A 22,030-nucleotide genomic window follows, 5' to 3' on the forward strand; every position below is an offset into this window, starting at 1 on the left:
AGTCACGTATGGTCAACTGGAGAGCAGTGCATTAGGATAACAGAGTTTGACAGATTGAGCGATTTGATGCTTTCATGAGAGACAGGTATTTAAATGAGCATCTGCCCTGGAGCCTTCCACCACTGGACCTTTCTGTCTGGTAAAGATGTCACCGTCCCACGGAGAAAAATGAAGATATACAGGTGCTTTCTGATGCCACCCAAGAGAGCAGAAGCTCTTTCCAGTGCCAGCTGACTCATAGCCCTCTCTTGAGGCATCATCGCAAAGACTTCAAATCGGTTGTCAATCCATGTTTTACCAAAGTGGGTCTTTTTGAGATGTCACAGCATCTTGGGGGGAATCATTTCTAGCGATTGTGGCAAAACAATTTTTATAATGCATGTCACCTTGTGTGTCGGCAATGACAAGGACACGTCAGGCTGCTTCTGTTTCTTTTCTTCAGGTGGAGGTTACAGGAGGATGCTACCAGGAGACAGCAGATATCCTGCTATGCCTCCAGGTGTTCACTGCCTGGGTTAACAGACACAGGAGGATCCAGGGCTGAGGGAATATTGCACAAACTGATGTCACAGACTGCAAGAATCAAAGCGCTCTTGCAATGGGAACACATATGACACAGGAGTAATCTTCTCAACTGCAACATTGTACTATTTTTTCCTATATGGAATTTTATGTAAACTTGATTTGTACCACTTGCGGTTCTTCAGACAGTAATGAGAAGAGGTGTGGATACAACAAGATAAGCTTGTGTGAGCCTCTAAAGATAATGATGGAAATGACTTAGAGAGCACATGGTGACGCCAGAAGGACAATGCAGCACTAAAAAACATTATTCTCTTGTTCAGACCATTCTACGGAAGTTTGCAGACGAACCGGAAACGCAAAATCTCTAGGACAGTTTCATTGAAGTTTTTAGTCATTTTCAATCAGTCAGTCAGTCAAAGTACTTTTATTTCGGTAAACATACCATAAAAAGGCCATACACAGAATACACATCAAAATAACAATTAAACTAAAATTACTAAATTTAAATATGCTAAAAATCACATACAAACAGTTCCTACAAATATTAAAAACATCAGTTAAAAGACAAGAATATCAATACATAAAATTATTATAAAAGGAATATGACACCCCCTAAAGGTAGCCCTTAAAGCAAAGTATGAGCTTCCAGCTTTAATATTGCACATCTCGTATACCACATAGACTGAAGAAATCTAGCTGTGGCGAACACTATCAGGGGGGTGGTTTCATATTTGAGGATCCTGAAAACCTCCCTGTAGTCCCTAAAGCCCCTAGCCCTACATAACTGCAAAATCCATTTCCCCCTTGCCCTGGCGTAGGAGGGACAGAAGAGCAGAACATGTAGGTCTGTCTCTCTGTCGCTCGAACACCCCGGGCACGTACTAGCTGTTAGGGGGGCATTCCGCCATTTATGTGTTACAGCCCTCAATGACAATGAGCCATGCCTGAACTGGATAAAAAGTTTCTTAGCCAAAGGAGGCTGGATCTCATCCAGGAAGGCTTCAAAAAGAGGATGGGCCTTAATAATAAAAAAAAGTGTCAGTCAACCTAACCATGGAAAGATTACTTGTTGTAGGTTCCAATCGGTGTCTCCTTAGAGCCATATTCAATAGTTTCTTGGAGATCGGTGGTCAGGTGTCTTGGGGGGACCGCCACTGGTCTCCTCTACCTAGGGCGTGGCAGAGGTGCTTGATATAATTCAGCCAAGGTATTTTTCCCGAGGCCCCCCTCTGCAGAATGTCTCTCAGGTCCTCCCTATAGCTCGAGAGCTCAGGAGTCGCCCATAAACGTCTCCAATATAGGAGTGGGTGATTTTCTTCAATCTCCTGGATAGGTATCAGGCCCAAATCCAACTGCAATGGAATAAGGGGAGAGCTCAAGGGCAAACGAAGCAGACACCTAATAAAGCTGTTTTCCGTAATCGTCAGGGGGGCAACGCTAGTATGGCCCCAGAGCTCTACGCCATAGAGCGCGCCCCCTCTTGCCTGAGCCTTATAAATCTCAAGGGGCGGGCTGAGCAATTCCAATGAGGTATCATTAAAAACCTTTAAAATACCACCCGATGATTGGGCCAGCTTTAAGTTGGCCCTAGCCTTATGAGACCCCCAGTCCATCTTATCATTGAGTGTGACCCCCAAATACTCGAAGGTAGACACCCGGTCCAACACCATTCCATTCATATGAGGGGGGGGCAATTAGCTGATTTGTTGTTATAGACCATGAACTTTGTTTTGGAGATATTAATCTCCAAATTCCTCAGTCGGCAGAAAGAGCAAAATGCCTCTAGTGTGCGCTGCATACCCCCTGGCGATTTTGACACCAGGAGAGTATCATCAGCGAACATTAGGGCTGGTATCTTTCGCCCTGCTAGACTGGGAGCGTCCAGATCTTTTGCCCCCGAGAGGTGATCTATTAACCCATTAAGGAAAAGGGAGAAGAGGGTAGGAGCCAAAACACACCCCTGCCTTACTCCCCTTTCGACCGGGAAGGGGGCCGACAACTCCCCTCTCCTCCCATACCTCACCCTTGCATAAGTGCCCTGGTGAAGACGTTTAAGTAGGTGACACAAATAGGCTGGAGCGCCCATCTCCAGCAGTAGTGCCCAGAGCTTATCCCTATGTACCAGTTCGAATGCGGACCTAAGGTCCACAAAGATCAAAAACAAAAAACCCGCCCCAATGGTGACCGTCTTCCAGTAGACCAACTATAGTCTAAACAATTGGTCTATAGTAGAGACCTTCGCAGGAAAGCCCGCCTGAAGGGAGGTTAGGCTGTGTTGTTCATCCATCCAACTCTGCAACCTTGATAACAAAAGGTGGGGAAAGATTTTCTGAAGGACATCGATCAAACTTATGGGGCGGTAGTTAGCCGGATCGAGGGGGGAGGCTTTCTTGTAGATGGGGATTATTTCGGCTCCCAACCAGGTGCCAGGGATCTCCAAGCCCTGGAGGATGGCGTTAAAGTAGACACAGATGTAGAGGCCCAGACCTTTTGTTCACTGTGGTACAGATCACCAGGGATCCTGTCAAGGCCCGGGGCTTTCCCTAACTTCAAGCTTCCGAGGGCCACCTGAACTTCATCAATAGAGCAAGGTGGACAGAATAGGGCCGAGACCTCCAGAGATGCCAGGTCAGCTGGGGAGTTTGGGTTATGGCCTCTCCATGGTGTTCACTGTGGCCAAGTGAGTAGAGGGGCTTGAAATGGTCTAGCCAAGCATCTTCGCTAAGGTTGGGAATAATGGCAGACTTCCCCTCTGCCGACCCATCACGCACGAGGTTCCACAATAACCTGAAATCTCGGACTCCCAGTGCCACCCTGATGTTGTCCCACCTCACGGCTTCCCACTCAGACCTAGCCTCCTTAATCAGGCATTTATAAGTCTCCCTCACCTTTCTAATACAAGGAATTGTGCCCGCTTTTACCTCCCTGATCAGACATCTCTTTGCGTGACTACATGTTTTGTTAAACCAGTGATCTCGCTTTTTTATCCTACGGGACTTGTGATGACTAGAATAAAAATAACTGGCCAAGGAGCCAAAAAGCTTTTTATGAATGGACTGTAGCCCCTGGAAGTACAGATGAGAGAGATCACTGGTGGTACCCAAGAGGTTGGAGATCTCTATAAGGGAGCTTGCAACAAGTTGGTAAACTGCCAACCTGTCGGGCGCCAACGCAATCCTCTCCCATCTAACACGTCTCCCTCCCGCTGCTAGAACTAAATTAGAATCGCTGGCGGTCTCCTCACTCCCAAATTCAGTGTGACAACCAAGGGGTGCTAATAATTCTAATGACAGTAGATCATGATCACTGTCAACCCTTGGTATCACAGAAAAAGCTCTACGGCAGGCCCAGAACTCTACATTCACCAATATATATTCTATTGTTGTACTTCCCCCAGGTATATTAAAAGTGCTGGTACCTGGAACATCAGGGGCCAATCTTCCATTACAAGCCCTTAGTGAATATAAAAAGACCATCTTATTGATCGCAAGGGCCAATGGTGGTAGGCGCTTTTCAGGATAATGGAGCAGTCCGGGATCAGCCAACTTTGGTCCTCATCCGAGTATATAGAGGGGATCCCCGAGAGTGGTTCAAAATGACAGTTGAAATCTGCACCGATGATTTTATGAACCTACGGGGGAAGGGATTGTAAAAGGACCTCCAGTGCTTCAAGAATTGATAGGCCCAGCTGGAGCGGATGGGGGCGCAGGTAAATATTAAACACTGCCATCGATGTGCCATTTGTAAATTTCAGAAGCACACAAAGGATGTCCGGGCAGTGAGAATCTATGACCTTTACTGAACATCCCAGGTGGACAGCTACCAAGGTACATAGCCCCCCCGATGGTCTGCCCCTCAAACCCTGGACTGCCGGAACATGAAAGGACGCATAGCCCTCCCTAACTGGAGGGGTCAGCAACCAAGTCTCTTGAAAATGACATAGAGCATAGGAGTCCATGAGCTCTCCCCACTCCGGGTTAGTCAGCTTCATTCCCAATCCTGCTACATTCCAAGACCCAATAAGTGGGTAGTGAGATGAAACAAGGGCCGTAGAGTCTGCCAGCGATTGGGGCTCAAGAAGGCAAGGGGAGTCTAGATGTGGGGGGCTACCCACTTCCTGTACAAAACTGGCTAGACCGCAATTAGGGGGAAATAGAGGAGTATTTAAATTTGCCCTGTACAAACAGGCTGTCTGACCAGGGAGCCCTCCTCTCTACTAGAGTTCTTCACACCCTTGCTCGCCAAACCATGCGAAGCAATTCCTGCTGGGCACAATATTGGTGATGGTCAATCTGTGTGACTTAATGCAGAGAATCTATTACCCACTGGGATATTGAATTCATAGTCACGGACTACAGGAAAGGGGCAAAGTAGTTCAAGCCCACCAGTGGCAGAAGGTTGTGAGTAAAAAACCCTCCATTACGTAATATATGACCCACGGCCCTTGGATCCCGAAAATTTACAATCACACAGTCTCCACTAATGTCCTTAGGTCTCGTCCCCAGCCAACTAGCTCTATGTGCGAACAGGATTTCCCCCTGCCCCACACCCATTAGGGGTCTGTGCCTGCTTAACCAAAAAATTAGTTTATTCTTCAATTCCGAAAAAGATTCCCCTAGACCACTAGAGAGGGGAGGAACACCAGTGAGCACCACCACATATGGCGAGGCTTCCGGAGGAATCTGAGGTAAGGTAGGAGGTTTAGAAGAGCCCGGCACATTATTATTCCTAGACGGGGACTGTGGAGACCTGGCTACCTTAGTCTGCTGTAGCAGATCCCGGGTTTTGGAACCAGGGACAGCTAAAGGTTTTATGGGACAACCACTGGGGCCTGGGCCATTTGTGACTAGTGGAGGAATCAGCGTTTTAGGGGGGATCAGAACAGAAGTAGAGGAGTGAGGGCGGAGACTATCACCCATAGGTTGGCCCTTCGCAGCTACCTGAATTAGTCCTGAAGCTGCTGCCGGGGTAATATTCCCCATAGCAGTGGCTGGCTGTGCTTTCCCCGGGCCTTTGCTATTTATCAGTGAAACCAGTCTATCAATTTTAGAAGATAAAGATTTAAAATGCGTATTGATAACCAATTCCATATGAGCCTGACGGTCGGACAAAAGGTGAGTAGCCCAGAGAGGGGGACCAAGATTAGAAATACGGGGGCCGGGATCACAATCACCACTAGTAGGATTAGGTGCTAGTGCCTTAGTTGGTTTACGCGCCTTTTTAGGCTTCTTAGATCTGTCACGGCGTATATACTCCTTAGAAGGTACCAGGGAAGGGGGAGATGGAGATTGAACAATCTCCTCTACAAAATTCAAGTCAGACTCTATCTGAGCACAGGGTAATTCTGAAAATGAAGGCATAAGGGAGGACATAAAGTCAGCAGGGAAAGCAGTGGCTACAGAACAATCATCCAGAAGAGTAGAAGAGGGCATAGCAGGAGTGATAGAAAGACGCCTTTCGGTATTTTCTATTGCATTAGCCACAACCCCTATCGTTTTTTGAAGCATTTTTATCAATGGCCGTAAGGCTAGGAAGGGGTTGGGCAGATGCCGCTTGTTGCCGAGTCATGGGACGAGAAACCGTCGTCTTATCAACTTTACACATGCTATTGCTAAATGCCACTTACACCCAATTGGGGGTAAAATAAAATATTTAAAATACACGACTAAACCAGATGCAGGAACGATGCAAAGTTATGTCAAGGTGGCTCAAAGAAAAATATCTAATTAATCAACAAATATTAAAAGTCCCTTCGACTGCATAGTATTAGATAACATTAAAACAAAGTGCCGCGCTAAAGCTCGCCCAGCATCGCGGATAGTGACAGGAGTTTAATAGTAGAGGAAGGAGGGGCTAACTCGCCTCAGGTGGTCCTGGCTCACTAATTAGCGCTGGGCTGCTGGGAGTAGTAGTCCGTGTTTTCCCAGGTACACGGTGTGTGGCGGTGACCAAGCTGCCCTTTCTGTCCGTTGTAGCCCTCACAGATTCGCCCTCAGACCACGGGCAACACGGGCTCCTCTACGGGGGTAGAACAACCAAGGCGCCGGCAAGGAAGCTCCACGCAGCGGCACCCGCACCAGCGGGTGAGGCAAGCTGTAATGTACTGCGAGGCTAACTCGCCTCAGGTGGTCCTGGCTCACCAATTAGCGCTGGGCTGCTGGGAGTAGTAGTCCGTGTTTTCCCAGGTACACGGAGTGTGGCGGTGACCAAGCTGCCCTTTCTGTCCGTTGTAGCCCTCACAGATTCGCCCTCAGACCACGAGCAACGCGGTGTCCTCTACGGGGGCAGAACAACCAAGGCGCCGTCAAGGAAGCTCCACGCAGCAGCACCCGTGCAAGCGGGTGCGGCAAGCTGTAATGTACTGAGAGGCTAACTCGCCTCAGGTGGTCCAGGCTCACCAATTAGCGCTGGGCTGCTGGGAGTAGTAGTCCGTGTTTTCCCAGGTACACGGAGTGTGGCGGTGACCAAGCTGCCCTTTCTGTCCGTTGAAGCCCTCACAGATTCTCCCTCAGACCACGGGCAACACGGGCTCCTCTACGGGGCAGAACAACCAAGGCGCCGGCAAGGAAGCTCCACGCATCGGCACCCACGCCAGTGGGTGCGGCAAGCTGTAATGTACTGCGAAGCTAACTCGCCTCAGGTGTTCCTGGCTCACCAATTAGCGCTGGGCTGCTGGGAGTAGTAGTCCGTGTTTTCCCAGGTACACGGAGTGTGGCGGTGACCAAGCTGCCCTTTCTGTCTGTTGTAGCCCTCACAGATTCGCCCTCAGACCACGAGCAACACGGACTCCTCTACGGGGGCAGAACAACCAAGGCGCCGGCAAGGAAGCTCCACGCAGCGGCACCCGCGCCAGCGGCACCCGCGCTAGCGGGTGCGGCAAGGTGTAATGTACTGAGAGGCTAACTCGCCTCAGGTGGTCCTGGCTCACCAATTAGCGCTGGGCTGCTGGGAGTAGTAGTCCATGTTTTCCCAGGTACACGGAGTGTGGCGGTGACCAAGCTTCCCTTTCTGTCCGTTGTAGCCCTCACAGATTCGCCCTCAGACCACGGGCAACATGGGCTCCTCTACGGGGGCAGAACAACCAAGGCGCCGGCAAGGAAGCTCCACGCAGCGGCACCCGTGGTAGCGGGTGCGGCAAGCTGTAATGTACTGCAAGGCTAACTCGCCTCAGGTGGTCCTGGCTCACCAATTAGCGCTGGGCTGCTGGGAGTAGTATTCCATGTTTAGCCAGGAACACGGAGTGTGGCGGTGACCAAGCTGCCCTTTCTGTCCGTTGTAGCCCTCACAGATTCGCCCTCCGACCACGGGCAACACGGGCTCCTCTACGGGGGCAGAACAACCAAGGCGCCGGCAAGGAATCTCCATGCAGCGGCACCCGTGCCAGCGGGTGCGGCAAGCTGTAATGTACTGCGAGGCTAACTCGCCTCAGGTGGTCCTGGCTCACCAATTAGCGCTGGGCTGCTGGGAGTAGTAGTCCGTGTTTTCCCAGGTACACGGACTGTGGCGGTGACCAAGCTGCCCTTTCTGTCCGTTGTAGCCCTCACAGATTCGCCCTCAGACCACGGGCAACACGGGCTCCTCTACGGGGGCAGAACAACCAAGGCGCCGGCAAGGAAGCTCCACGCAGTCATTTTTAAAAGTTTGCTCCTGTGGAATGTCCTGTGTGGGCATAGTTCCATATGTATGATTCTCAATATAGCCACATACAAAGGAGACTCTTGAAAAAGACCAGCATTTGAAAACACTCAAGAATTAAAAAAGCAACACATTCTGGACTTAAGCTTGTAATAAGAGCATCCAGGCCTCTTCCTCGTCATTCTATCTGTTGCCACGTCCTTCTACGAGATGAGAGATGAGAAGAAATCAACCAGGGAGAGACATAAACACAGTAAAAAGCAAGATTTTAAGATGTTTCCCTAAGAGGTATTGTCGGGCGGGTGAATGAGTCTAACTCTAATATTACTTGTACTTGTCATTAGTTGTTATTATTTTTAAAATGGGGAGCTAGGAGAATGTGTTCTTGCGGTACACACCCGTTACGACGCAACTTTTACTCCGCACTACCATTACAACGCGGGCATTACAACGCATGGCATTACAACGCATTGCGCTGGGGGGCGCTCTAGGATAAGAGGTAAGTTTAATTTACTATCCAACACCTTCCCTAGGGTCCACGGGGACTGGAGTTAGAATAGTAAATTATACTTACCACTATCCAGCACCCCAAAGCGCTATGCGTTGTAACGGTATTCGTTGTAAATACCGCGTTGTAATGGTACGCGGAGTAAAAGTATGCGTTGTAACGTCATACATCCGTTCTTGCTTATATTTTATTATTCTTGGTGTGCCGTGAAGCACTTTGACGAAGGAAACAATGATGTATCTTGTGCTCAGGTCCCAGGGTCAGTTGGGCAATTTTGCTGCTGCCATGTTATATGAGTAATGTTCTGACTCCTCCTGGTGTAACTTGACATGTTACTGTGAGACTATGTCAGCCCAGTATATCAGTGCAAGCAGTCACAATCACGAACACTGGAGGCGACTGAAGGCATGTGCAAGGGATAGGTGACAGAGTGCTCTTCAAATATGCTGTGACATCAGTAGTGCAACTCTCTGGGAAAAAGGTAATAGAACTTGCATCAAAGCAACACTTTTTGAGTCTGCTGTTTAACAGACATTGTTAAAAAAAGACATGTTTTCTGTCAATCGTCCTTCCATCAAGCAAGGAAAACCATCTTACAAAATAAATTTCACAAGTTAGGAAACCCTTTTTTCACCAGCATATCAAACAGACACAAAACATCACCAGCCGCAGCCCGTACAGGTAAGAGCGGTGGGGCGGTGGCGCTGGGTGAGTGGGGACGTTGACGGACGATGGTAAGGGAAAATTAATTATTTATTCAATGTTCCCTTGTCGCCGGCCATCAAAACACCCCCCAACCCGTCCCCATGGCCCCACCGCTCTTACCTGCACGGGCCGCGGCTGACATTACATCACATAAAAGAATTTCTATTGGGTCAAGGAAAATATGACCCAGCCACGTATCCATGAGGAGCATGCCAACCCTGTGCCAATTCTGAAAAGAGTTGAATGTACTGCTCTTTAAAGAACCTTTCATCATGATTGAGTACTAGTCCACAAACCAGATACCTCTCTGTCGCTGGCTGAGTGTATTCTGCTCTATGTCTAGGATCCATCTTCAATAATGTAAACAACGAGAGAGGGAGAATTTATGTTCCCAAACTATAATACTATCAAACAAATATAGAACGGTTCAGCCACCTGCCGCTTTTTTCTTTGATCCCATTTTTTCTTTTGTCCCTTCGGGTGTTGTTTATAGGGACATAGGAACCCGCAGGGTTTTTTAAAAGAACCCTCACTCCCCTACCTAGTAGGTGACATGCATCATCATTGGGTTCCCACCCTGGTTGCCGAATGCTTCCAGGGTGTGCTGCGACGCCAGAACTACTGCGGACCTGGTTGTTTTTTTCTTTGTGATTCTTGTGAAAGTGACATGGTGATTAGTTAAAATTGGCTCTGGAGGCCTCACAAAAGTATATTTATTTGAGAGTTTGATGGTTCCCGGTCACTGTTAAAAACAGGTGGGGGATATATATAGGGGATAATAGATTGATACCATGTATCCTCATTCAGGTTATCCTTGCTGTGGTCTACATGTACACAAGACGTATTGTGATCATAAATAATTGCGAGGATATACTGTAAGTACCTGCTATGTATTCCCTAGCTGTGCATGCTGTAGGACTTGTGCACTACATTCTCTGGTCCTGACGAAAGCCACGTTGACCCTCTGGGGCTCCCACTAGTGACTGAAACATGTAGACCACACAGGATAACCTGAACGAGGTTGGGATCAATCTAATATCCCATACATATATCCCCTTCTATGATCCAACTAATCAATAATGAGGTCATCAACAGCCTACAGAGAGGACAGTCATATCTTTCTGCGGGATTTTACACTATTGATTCTAATAGCATTCCCTTCTATACATTAAGAAACAGACTAGTATTCGAGGAGACATTGTTGAAGTGGTTCTTATCACATGACTGCAGGCATGAATTAGAAATGCCATATGGACACTCACATCTCTCCTCCATGCAGATTGCAACACAGTGTACCACAGGGCTCCTAACCTGTTGCCATCCTGTTCAACCACTGCCACAAGTACGCTGATGACACGTAGCTCTAACTAAGAGTATACTCTGTGGAGAATGTATCTTTCCTTACAAAATATTTTAACCAAGACAATTCCTGGATGATGCACCATAAATTTAGTCTTAGCCCCTCCACACTTTAGTTTTTATTGTAGTCACTGTTCACAGAAATATTCTCTACAAGACAGTGAATTAACCCCTCAAAATATTAATGATTTTATCTTCAGTGGTTAAAAAGACAAAATCATTGTGTTTCTTGATGACCATGTAAAAACCTGGCGTAGGCGTAAATTTTGTTCCGCTTGTGGAATTTGCGATATTTTGACATTTTTGCACTCTGCAGGGATCGCTAAAATGTCAAAACTTTTGCAATCTGCCGCGAAACGGAAGTATTTTCTTGTTCGCACTTTAAAAATGCGTTCTTACGTGAGCGGTAGCGACTTACCAGGTCCCTGCGTTCGCTGACGAGTTTTCCTATCCGTTCGCGTGCGCCACGAGATGTTGGATTGTTGGTAGCCGGTCGCGAGAGTTTGCGATCGCGAACACGTCATTCGACCCGGAACAGGAAATAGGCATCTCGAGCAAGATGGCCACGCCCATTAGCGATCGCATGGGCGAGTTAGAGATAAATTTTCCTGCGAGCACGCTAAAAACACCTCGCCTGCGGGCAGAAAAAGCAATCTCCCCATATCCGCGAAAGTTCCGCGTGCTCGCGGAGATTTTGAGCCATTTCGCGATATTTCGCGAAAGTTAATTTCGCAAATTCCACCCACCCCTAGTAAAAACAATGTCAAGGGGCCCAAAATCAAGTAATGATGATAAGGAAAATGAAACCATCTATTCCATTGCACGTCCTAAAACACACTGTTCCCAGCATTGCTCTTAAATAGAATATATTTAAGGAAATTACCGTCCAACATGTATTCCCACATTAAGATTAGCTTCACTGAAAGCTGTTCTTCATACAGCTGTGTATTTAGTGGCTGCCACAAGCTGTAAAGGTCACATCACCACAATGTTAAGCTATTTTCAATGAATTCCACAGCCTTTCAAACAAGATGGCAATTCAAACGTGCACTTCCCATACAAAAAGCAATCTTTCAGACCATGCCAAAATACATTTACCAAAAATTAAAGTTCACCCACGTGTAGAATATGAAATACATTCTCCTAGATCCTCATAAGGTTTATTAAACACAGGACCTTAAACTAGGTCCTCTCAGGAGTGGGCCACACACTCTTTAAGTCATTGTCTTGCTACGGAAATGATTATAACAAGATATCTAATATTAAAATCTTAAAATTTGAACTCAAGTCTTTCTTTATTAAGAAAGTGCCAGCAAAGGAATTGTAGACTCAATGAAAACTCTCAACAAGTTTTCTCTGGAAGGTACTAACCTACTCCATCTATTTTCGAGTATTTTAACGACCAGTTAGGTGTTCGAAAGCTGCACATACAAGTTTGGAAAGTTTCCTGGCCTTCTTGAATGGTCAAGCCACAGACATTTAATGTTCTCCATTTCCCTGCAGTAAGAACGAAGGGGCAGATGTAAGAACACTTTTAGCATGTGCAAACGGGTTGGCGACCCGTTTTCGCATGCTAAAATTGTCATGGCCTAGGACCAACACAATTTTGCGAGTCGCAAATGAACTGCGACTCGCAAAAAAGTGTTTAGAGACTCGCTATTTGGAAGGGGCCTTCCCTGCCAATTAGTGAGTCTCAAACCAATGTAATAAGGTTTTGAGACCGCAATTGCGGACGCAAAACACTCGCAATTTGCACCTACTTCAAGTAGGTGGTAATGCATTTGCAACTGGGAAGGGGTCCCCAGGGGACCCATTCCTCTTTGCAAATGCATGCAAAAAAATGTTGGGGTCCCAGGGACCACTTCCTGCCCTTAAAAAATGAAACAAAAACGTTTCTTTTTTTAAAAAATGCATCCCGTTTCCTTTAAGGAAAACGGGCTGCATTTTTAAAAAACTGCTTTATTTTAAAGCAGTCCCAGACATGGTGGTTTGCTGATCCCAGCAGGCCACCATCACTGGGAAGGCCTGTCATTCCGAATGGGCTAGCAAATTGTGAGAGGCTCATTAATGTTAATGAGCCTCACAATTTGCGACCCCATTGGGAATCGCAAACAGTGTTAAACACACTGTTGTACATTTTATTTTGTGCATCGCAATTTGCAACTCGCAATTAGTTGCAAATTGCGAGGCGCAAAATCAAAAGGTCATACATCTGGCCCCAAAACCTTTTTTCTGGTTTGCATGAATTCAAATTTTCTTGTGATTGTATAACTAATGCCTCGTGCACTGTCTTAAACTGAACTTTGTTTATGGGATGTTTTCCTTTAATTGACCTTTTTGGGCTGTTCCTCTCTCAAAAGGCTAAATTTGAACTATAATCTAGCTGCATTACAACTCTATATCAAGTAACACTCAGTGCACTGAGACTGGACTGGTACTGTACTGCTGCTGTACAGTGCTGCAACGCCTATAAGACCCGATTCATACTTTATAAACTGGATAAACAAATAATTCCTTCCATTCTGGCTTGATTTTATGCATTTTGTGGTAAGTTTTTAAACAGACAGACTCACAGTTGCAGACACACACATGATGACACATTTACAATGGGAATGACACTGCTTCCCTCCATATATTTGACTGCCCTAAAGTAAAAACAAAGATCCAACCTTTTGCATTTGTTTTATTAAATTATGTAGCAATATAAGAAAGTGGTGGACATCACTTTGTAATTCCAGAGCATTAGAGCATTTGTTGGCCAGGTCCATGACCAAGCAGGAGTATGGCCTGTTTGAGTGTGACTTGAAAGTCCTGCTGTTCTCGTTTTTCATGATATGGCAGGGCAAACAGGAGATCATTACGTGTGTGTGAAGGCACAATCTGCAGTCTAATTAGTTCTGCGTCCATCTGGCCACTTCCACAACATCAGTTTAAGGCCCAACAGATGCAGTAACCAAAGGATGAAGCAAACTACCGTTGATGGTGTTACACAGCTCCCTTTATTAACTGTCCTGACTCCCACTCACTGGGATTGTATTTATTTATGTATGTATGTATGTATGTATATATGTTTGTATGAATTTGTATGGTTACTCTATGGTGTAAACCTAGCCAAGGAGCAGCAGAGCACTGTACATGGTCAAAGGCAAGATTAAAGTCAGAGAGTAATAGGAGAAGATGCTGAGTTGTGGATGGTTAATACATTATTATGTGGTGTTCTTTACAGGGGAGAGTGTTCAACTCTTTCCTAAATTGTAATAGCATTGAGGTGGCAGTGGCAGCTGCTGCACATTCTAAATGGTGGGCATTGTGGGGGCAGCGCGGGGAAAAAAATAAAAATAAACATACACTTCCCTTCTCCTGTGCTGCGCCGCACCTCTGCTCCCACAACTGCAATTGTGCCTATGAGCAAAGGCTCCCAGCTCCCCATGCAATCCCAGTGCTTCTCTTATGCTATTACTCCCAGCATGAGAGAAGCACTGGGATGGGCGGATCAGGACGTTTTCACACTCCAGCAGGGACTGGGAGCTTGTGCACCTGAGCCCTGCAGATATTCCAACGGACTAGCTTGGAGATATCCAAGTGTGCATCTAACCGACATGCGCACTTTCTGTGACCTGGCCCCGCCCACCCCGGACTTGCCTACTCCGCAAACTTGGGAGAGTCAATGAAAAATAAAATGATAACAAAAGTGTTTTATTATCATTATATTTTTCATTTTCTACCTTAGCCATAGCGGAGGAGCCTCGCCGGTGGGCGGTCCTGATGGATAAAGGGATGGTATTCCAGATCCTGGGTTTATAGAGGGACATTTTTTTTACACTTCTTAGTCTGTAGTCTGATGGGGTCCTGACTTCAGGTATGCTAAAAAAAACTGAGATTTTGAGCTTACCTGCAAGATAAGTGGGGCTGCTCATTTCGTATATGGTCTAGACCTTCAAGGGGAGCCGATAGAGTTCCTTCAAAGTTGGGGTGATGTGATCATATTTCTTTAGGCTCTGGGTCAGACGTGCTGCAACTCGTAGGATACCCCTGAGGAGTGCCAGATGGTAGTGTGGGAGGCCATAGAATAGGGTGTCACCACCATCCAGATGCAACAGTACAAGGGCTTGAACAGCAATTCTGAAGTTGCTTTCTGGAAGAAACGGTTTGACTTTCTTTAAAAGAGAGAGCTGGTGCCAGATCGTCTCTGTTTTTTAGTAATGTGTTCCTTGGGGGAGAGTTTGGTGTCCAGGTATTGCTATACAGTTTTCTACTTATTCACGTGGGTGAATAGGAGTAAGGAGTCATGTGTGAATAAAGGGAAAACTACTTGCTTGATTGGATCAATGCCCAACTCCCTACACCTACAACTTAAGGTTAAGGCTCCATGCCGACAGAGAGACCGAAGGAAGGAACAGGAGACATTTATGATAAGGCACAGTGTACTCTGCTTACTGCCCTGGCTCCCTCCACTGAACTTGAATATGGACTGTTTTTTGTGATACCAGAGTGCCAGATAGGAAGTCAGCCAATGGCCGGTTTGGTTTAACCCTGCCCAGCTGCACTCATAAATTAAGTTTTGGCACCAAAGTGGAACTTAAGAGATGCATTATCGCAACACTGAGATGCTTCCTCCTTGACTGGACGGCAGTCCGGGCCTGAGATTCTGGTCATATAGTCTTGGGTGCGGTGACCAGGCATCCCGGATTTGACGGGACAGTCCTGGTTTTTCAGCAGATTTCAGCAAATTTGGCTCATTTCCCGGTTTTCAGAGAGGGTTGACTGAAAACAAATAGGCACGTTTTTATGTGTTATAAAGCAGGACTAGTTAGCACCTATTACCAGAAATCTATTTAATTAACAGATGTGATGGTGGTTTTAAAAACTACACTTTATACATTTCTTGATGCCTCGTCTGTTTTTCTACGTTGATGAGCGGTCACATTCTGTTCCTCTTGGCTGATAAAAAATTGCGGTCCTACTTCTATTTAAGTGAAATGTCCTGTTTTGCATTTTTATATCTGGTCACCCTAGTCTTGGGAAATTATTACAATTTGATATGACTTCCTAATTCTATTCAGACAAGCCAAATTGTATTCATAACTTTATATTTTATATTGTCTGAACTTTAAGGCTATAGCGATATTTTATTCTTATTATTAACTCGCTGTACCCTGCCAAGCGTTGCTGTGGCTCAGTCTGGTTAAATGGAAGAGAAAGAAAAGAGTAAGCGCACGTTTCTGTTATGTTTAATTTCACAATGCTTGTGGGCACACCATATGTTTTTGTGACTATTGTTATATTGTGTATATATAAACACACGCTAATGTTGCAAAGTGAACCAACTCCTCCCCCCTCCCTCCACCCACTTCCCGGTCTGCCATCCTGACACCAACTATCCATCCTAATATATGTAGACTATTGTCTCTATGCGTCCCTTGTAGTGTCTGCGCAGCAACCAAATTGATAGGGTCTGTTCGGCCTTTTGATTAAAAACACACGCGTATTCTGATCTCATGTTGTGTATATATAAACACGCGCTTAATCGAATCCAACGCTCTGTCAAAATTTCAAATCAATCGGTGAAGAACTTTCAGAGATGTAAGATTTTAAACAAACGAACATTGACATTTTTAAGTGTCTGTTTGGGCTTTCGATTATGGAATCCAATGTTGTGTATATAAAATCACGCCCGTATTCGAATCCAACGTTGTGTCAAAATCTCAAAGCAATCGGTGAAGAACTTTCGGAGATTTGCACTTTTGAACATACGCACATTTACATTTCTATTTATATAGAAGATTTACATGTGTGGGTTATCCTCCCAGCTTCACTGTATATTATGGCCAATACTATAAAAATAGTATTTTCCTTGACTAGTTTTCACTTCACCCAGCTCATCTTAAACAGAGGGACAGTAGTTCCGTCAGTGCTCCTTACCTGGAAGGACAGAGGGCTTGTGGATATCAGGCACACAAAAAAGATTAGATAGGGTCAGAGGCCAAGGTTTAAAGACTAACTGGAATATGCAGCCCCAAACTGACATGTAAACACAAAGTATATACCAGCGTCTAGAGATAAGAGAAAACAAGGATGATTCTTAACAATATTCAAAAAAATATTTTAACAGAATAACATAAAATGTATGTGTATGGATTCCCATCATTCACCAAACCTGGTGATTAGCTTCATCATTTGGGTATCCTTTTGTATAGAATGACATTCCTGCTCTATAGATATCAGAGCTCTTGGATGTCAGAAGGTATGGTTACCAAGATGAGCAAGATAGAGTGTATGGGATCAATATTTAAGTGCAGTGCAAATGTGAAGTGAAAAATATAAAATTGATGCGTAATCAGACTGTGAATTTTATTGATGTCTGTCACGATCAAGGGTTAAAAACAGAACTCAAGGACCAGTTTTAACAAATAGCTGTCCTCAACAGAAGTGGTCGACATGCACTCAACGGCAAAAGTTACACCATGTGCTTTCATCAGGACCTCTAAAGATAATAAAGCTACTACTATTTACAAAATTCCAAAAAAAGGATATAGTGTGAGTCTAATGTCTCACAATCCAGAATTCCTCGTAGACTCAACAATGATCTTGTTAGTATGGAGGACAAAACTTCACCCCACCTGGCAACAGCTCAGGATAAAGGAGGCACCGCCCTATCCTTCGGTACCTCTGACGGTCTTCAGAGCCGTCGGGGAGGTGGCTTGTGGATATCATCAGATATTGAGCATGTACTTATGCTTTTCTCTCCCTCTCGTCCGTCAATAAACAGGACATTCCACATTTTCAGTCTGATAATGGATATTTAAATCACTTCTCTCTAATTTTCTTAATGAGAACATCTCAGCTGATAGGTGTATATCTCATTTACTCAAAAGTCGGACAGAAGAAAATATGCTGAAAACAGAATATGCTTTGCTACAGAAGAGTTACTCATTAATATCTCGAACTGGCGCAAGTAAGCAATGAAAACGTTGCTTCACTGAAGATTCATGACCTATCAGTCTTGGCCATGATATAATTTACATAAACTATTTTGGCTTTCACGGTGAAGCTTATGATGAAGTAATTAATAATTCAATACTATTCTTTGAAGGGCCATTTGCAGATGTTAATAGCAGCAGCTACTAGTCATGTAAACGGTGAAACAGCATCAGTGAATCCTCCATATCATGTCGGTAAGGTAGAGGGAGAGACCAGAGAAGTGTTCTAAGTTCACAGTTACATGGGTGATACCCCTTGAATGTCGGAGGGAGTAGCAAAGGTGGGTGCACATATTATTACAGATTAGAACATTGGAATGTTGAGCGCTCCGTGGAAGACAATAGTGTAGCTCTGTGCTTGTAATGGCTGGTATAAGCCCAGAGCTCCAAGATACCAATGTTTGTCTTTATGTTTCTCCCTTTTTAATTTAGAACATTCTACTCTTAGTAGGTGGAATGTTCTAACACCCTTATAGACCTTCTGCCTCTGGCTATTCTGGTTGTTAAAGGCCCTCACCGTCATTATATGCATTCACCTGAGGTTCAGGCCTACAACTCAGGTCCAGGGCCTTTCAAAACCGGTATAGCCCTCGGCAGTGGGCTGTAAAGTGAAACCCCTTCGGAGCACTTCGGAGCATATTTACAAGCACCTATCGCCACCACAATATCACTTTCAGTGAGGTTGTGATGGCGATAGGGGGCCTTGCCTAATTCACCAGGCAGTGTTAGGTCACTTAACAAGGCCTAACGGTGCCTTGTAAATATGGCACCTATTCACGCTGTATTTAGCGTGAAAGGGGAGGGCAATGGGTGTTGCGGTGGGTGTTCCACTGCAACAACCATTGATTTTGACGCTGCCTCCTATTTACAAGGGCTGCGTAAATAGGAGGCAGTGCCAAAATTAGGACCCAGGAAAACCTGGTCTTAAACAGGTGAAATGAGGAGAAATGCTTTATTTCTCCTCGTGTTTGCTGTTTCCGTGTGTGCTGCCTTGTGCAGAACACATAGAAACAGCAAACTGCTTATGATTATTTAGGTGAATGAAGGTCCCCCTTCCTGCACATAAACAATCATTTAACAAAAATGCTGTTTTGCAACTACAAAACAGCATTTAAAGATTGTTTAAGTGCAGGAAGAGGGACCTTCCTGCACATAAACACTCTTCCCCTCAACACAGGCATCCTGGCATTATAGTGCAAAGGTGCCTGCGTTGGCAGTAGGTAGCTAAAGTTAGCAAGTATGGTGAAGCCCTGCATTTCAACAGTGAAGAAGCGCATAGTTAGCCTTCTTGGCTTAACGACAGGTTTCGCCACTTTATTGTAAATATGTCCCTCCCTTTAAGTTCAGAAGATTTTTAACGGCCGTTCAGCTTTGAGAACTGACTCATCTGGTACTCCTCAAGCTCAAAAATCCATAAAGAAACAGACTTTCCAAAATTTTTTGAAGAAAACTTATGATAACTAATAACTAGGCAACTGGAGTAGGATTCCCAACAGTAGTTGAAACCCCATCAGCTGAGGAACCCAGTCACGTCTTAAAGTAATTGAATCATTTGGCGAAATAGTTTTTTTCCTTTGCACCAAAGTATTTCTGTAAGCATTCCATCTACCACAATGAAAAAGTCGGCAAACCCATTCAAGGACTATTAATAATGCATAAATACACAGTGTATATTGTAATTGACTCCTAGAATCGTAACATTACTCTTGGGTGTGCTAACTAACAAGGAATACGTTTCAGGATCCAATGTACCGTATCTTGCAAGCCTGTTGCATCAATAAAGTGGATTCCATGTAATACTTTCTTTAAGGCCACTGTGTACTAAAGATTTGAAGTGGCCTAATTTTGTAAAACACATAGATGGGACAGATGACATAAGCCATTCTGTGACTTTTACTTCATCATCACTTTGTGCTCTAATGTGGAACAATATAGATGATGATCACAGTATGGTTACCAATGTTCTTCTGACTCACAAGCTATTTCTAACTTTAAATCAATATTCTATACATAGGAATCATTTGGTGAGTAAAAACCCAGGTATATTTCAGCATCCCACTCTCTTGTTTATTCCTGCTTTGGACATAGTAGACCCTGAGGTTCTTTAATTTTGACTCCATCTTACATTTGTCATCAATTTGTGTTGCCTTTACACAGGCTGCTCTATTCATGAAGTGTCTCTGCCCTTTTGACTGCAACGTGTTGAAAACCCCCCTCTGTCCTTGCTTTGAAATCAATCTCAGACACCAGCTGGCCTAACTGCATACAGACATGTCCTGCCATTACTGATTGACCTATAGGTGCTGTAATTAATTTACTTGTGGGTTGGGCAGAAACACGACGTAAGGGCGACGTTCTGGTTATATGATGCTTTTTTTAATGTTCTCCTATTGGCTAATATTTTGCAGATCTTGTATGTCCATATTAGGTATTTTGCATGCTTGCAGAAGCTAGGACTGCCCCTTTCCTTTATGCTGAGTTTGTAACCCTAAGCATATAAAAGGCCTCTGTGTTTTGTACTCTTTAGACTGCCTCATTCAGTTGCTAAAGGCTTCTGTGTGACGTAGTCTCACTTAATTAAGTTTAATAAAGATGTCTTTTCATATTTCAGCTTCTGTGCCAAGTTCTTTGCATTAGTGAGACCCCTGAGAATGAAGATTACAGTTCTTCAACCCAACAACTAAATAAAGAAAACTGGGAACTTGGGGCAATCCAGATTATTTGTTGAGTATTATTTTGCCCTTTTCATAAACTTCTTTAGTTGAGTGTTGCACAGATCAAATAATTAACTTACCTGTAAAATCCCAATGTTTAATGGTTTGGAACAAAGGTGCATTTTAGCACCCATGCTGATTTTGACCTTGATGAGTGCTGTAAGAAGTTTTCCTCTAAAGCTTAGCAGGACTCTAACAGTTTTTATAAATGTTGATGATATTTCTTTGGTAGAGCTAAATTGAATAGGATTGCAGAGACAATAAAATATGGTTACCACTCATGCAAATCAAACACATGTATTATTAACGTTTTAGAAGACTACTGGCTTGACTATTAGGGATAGTAAACAGCACTGCCCAAGTGGATGGTGGTTAAATGGCCGGATGTCAGAAGTGGTAAATGAGTATTGTTGTCTAGGGTCCCCATTTCAAACAAACTTTCACATACTTCTCACATAAAGGCACAAGCTTCTAAAATTACTCAATTGATCTGGGAATGCTGTAGTTTTAAAGCAGTGGGGGAAGGTGCTATTGAAATGCTGTCCCAATTTACCTGGTCAACATGGTGTGGAATGGCTTTTATCTGAGGCTAAGCAAGCCTATCTGTTTTTTCTGCAAAGTTGTTCCATTGAGAGGATGTGCTTCAATGAGGTTTGGTGAGTTTGAGGTTTTGGGGATGTGCCCAAGTAATGTGATATCGGCATGATGTTTACCATGATCCCTTGCCCAGGATTGGGTCTCCAAAACACCACCTGGGGCTCTGGAATGGTGGGCAATGCTAAGGGAAATATTTGAAAGAGAAATGGCTATAGCTAAAAGTAGGGGCACTCGTTCTGGGAAGAAATTTCACCAAATTTGGGGGCTCTTGTTGAACATAAGATTATAAGAATGTTAGGTATCAATGTGATACTTTATTATATGGATATTTTCACTTATTTTACTTATGTCTATTTTCCCTCGTCCCTTTTTTTTTATTTCTTTTTTTTCCTTGAACTCTTGGACTTTTTTTCTTTTTTTTTATACGTCTTGAATATTATTGTTACTGATGTATGGTCTCTATGTTTACTCTTGGAGATAAATAAACATTTTTAAAAAAAAGATGTTTACCATGGTCCCCAGGTGTATTATGTTCATTCATAGCTAGTGTGCATTTGAAGAATCTAAACTTTTGACTTGCCATCATAAATTAATTCGAAAGTGTTGTCTATAAGAGTATTGTATGAATACATTTTAATATAGGTGTATTTAACATTTGTTTTATTCAAAATAGTTGGGTAAAATATTGTTTGTTAATCAGAGATTTGAACCAAAATCAGTATCTTAGGGCATGATGTACAAAACACTGGTCATAAATTGCAACCAGTTTTTTTCCGTCAGTATGGAATTTTTGATCCGACCGATGACCTAATAGATTGGGTCACAATATTCCATTCAGAGTGAAGGAAAATCTGAACTACCTCATGAATATTAATGGGGTATGTCGCTAAACACAACTTTCTTCGGTTAGATGTTTCACAGTGATAGTGGCTTGCTGGGATCAGCAGACCACCATGTCTGTGACAGCATTTTAAAAAAGTAAACCTTTTTTTAATGCAGCCCCTTTA

The sequence above is a fragment of the Lissotriton helveticus genome, chromosome 8 (genome assembly GCF_964261635.1).
Source record: "Lissotriton helveticus chromosome 8, aLisHel1.1, whole genome shotgun sequence".
Taxonomy (NCBI): domain Eukaryota; kingdom Metazoa; phylum Chordata; class Amphibia; order Caudata; family Salamandridae; genus Lissotriton; species Lissotriton helveticus.